A 2,314-nucleotide genomic window follows, 5' to 3' on the forward strand; every position below is an offset into this window, starting at 1 on the left:
CCTGTCAAACGGGATTGAGAATTTTAGAGCTTATTTCTTAGCCCTATATTATCTGTTGTGGCTTCTCAAATGCCAGAACATACTGACAGACAAAAGCCGCTAGACCCCATCACAAACAGAACTCTACAATCCACAGGTTTTTGCCCACACACACACACACAAACACACACACAGAGAAGCCGTATATATATATATATGTATATCTATATCTATAAATATATAGAGATAGGTGAGAGTGTATTTTTCGCGTGGCTATAAATTGATTCGACCTTTTCACTTTGACAGTAAGAACAACTTACGGGTGCAAGGGAAGCGTTCTGGACAGCGCAGTGACATTCTAAAAATAGTTACTCAGAAACGGGAATTTGGGGTGAACGGCGCGAGACAGAGACAGACAGCGTGGCGGTTCACCACAATCACCTTTGAAGGCGAAGTCCTGTCAAACGGGATTGAGAATTTTAGAGCTTATTTCTTGGCCCTATATTATCTGCTGTGGCTTCTCACATGCCAGAACATACAGACAGACAAAAGCCGCTAGACCACATCACAAACAGAACTCTACAATACACAGGTTTTTGCCCACACACACACACAAACACCCACACACACAGAGAAGCCGTATATATATATGCATATCTGTATCTATAAATATATAGAGATAGGTGAGAGTGTATTTTTCGCGTGGCTATAAATTGATTCGACCTTTTCACTTTGACAGTAAGAACAACTTACGGGTGCAAGGGAAGCGTTGTGGACAGCGCAGTGGACAGCGCAGTGACATTCTAAAAATAGTAATAGTAACTTAGAACTGAACGGGAAAGCCACACGAAGGAAGGGAGATAAACGCCAAACACTGGAGAAGATAAGGAAGAGTTACTTATAATGGTGAAATGAACACAAAAACGAAAATGAGTTCAGCGCTGCGCGCTGAGAGCACGTGTTGAAATATCTCATCGATGATATTGTGTCCGGGGTGTAGCTGAATACGGTGTCCAAATTTGAAAAAGATCCACCGAGAACTTTGGCGTTGTGATGTGGTGTAGCGGCTATGGTGTGTCGGTATGGGGGCCCGGGTAGCTGAGGTGGAACCAAAATAGCTGAGGTGGAACCAAAATCGGTTCCGCGCTGCGCGCTGAGAGCACGTGTTGAAATATCGACCAGGTTGTGTCGTGTCCCGGGTCTACCTGAATATGCCCACCAAATTTGAAGCAGATCCATCGAGAACTTTGGCCGTGCATCGCGCACAGACAGATACACAGACACACAGACACACAGACACACAGACACTAGTCGTATATATATATATATATCACTATAGTTGTGAGCATTGGAGTACAGTGCTGTTTTTTAATTTATTTTTTGCTGTTGATGTCTCACAGAGGTCTAGGCAATATATATATATATATATACGGATTTAGCCCCATGTGAGCTTTGTTGTCACACTGAATCTGAAGATTACACTCTTCTTTCAGTATAAACTATAATATACATATGTCACTGTGTGATGTTGGTGTAACTTCCTGGGGGCTATGTAGGGAGGTATAGCCAGTCCGATTTAATTGATAATTTATGCTACATCATCAGACTTCCAGTCACTGATACAGATAAGATTTAAGGATACAGAATTAAAAATACCGTGACCCCCCCCCCCCCCCTCCTATTTTAAGACCCCCAAAATCTGAGAATATGTGACCCTCCACCACGAAATGAGTCGCATGTCACCTCGCACAGTTCTGCGCTAGGCTTAGTATAAGTCCGGGGAGTGTCTGGTAAAAGTGTGAGAGTCACCTTAGTCACAGGCTTATAACTCAAACAGTTTTCGCTATTTTCTAAAACGGTTTTCACCACTGGATAGAGCATAAAAAACTCTTTAGAAAAATGTAAAAATATGAAAATCATGCAAAGGTGACATGCGACTCATTCCGTGGTGGAGGGTCACATATGAGGTCTTACAAAGGAGATGGTCTTGAAATGGAGGTCAATTTTTTAGCGGTCAGGAACAGACCCAGAAAAGCAAGCTCTTAAAATGAAGGGTTTTAAAAAGGGGGGTTCCACTGCACTAACAATACAACACAACTTTCTGTAGAACCTGGTTCCTACTAATCTTAGCTTGACTGAGAGCTTGCATGTTTACACTTAATTTTCCTGTCTCTAAAAGTAAAACACAGTTTAATTGCACACACTATACCATTCCTTACAATTGCCTAGTTAGGGGGGATTAGGTAATTGTAAAGTATGGTAAGTATGCTTATTAAAACTAGATATGTGTCACATTTCTCAACTCTTTTCTTGTTCTTTTTTCTGTTGAAAAACA

This window comes from Littorina saxatilis, linkage group LG16 (genome assembly GCF_037325665.1).
Source record: "Littorina saxatilis isolate snail1 linkage group LG16, US_GU_Lsax_2.0, whole genome shotgun sequence".
NCBI lineage: Eukaryota > Metazoa > Mollusca > Gastropoda > Littorinimorpha > Littorinidae > Littorina > Littorina saxatilis.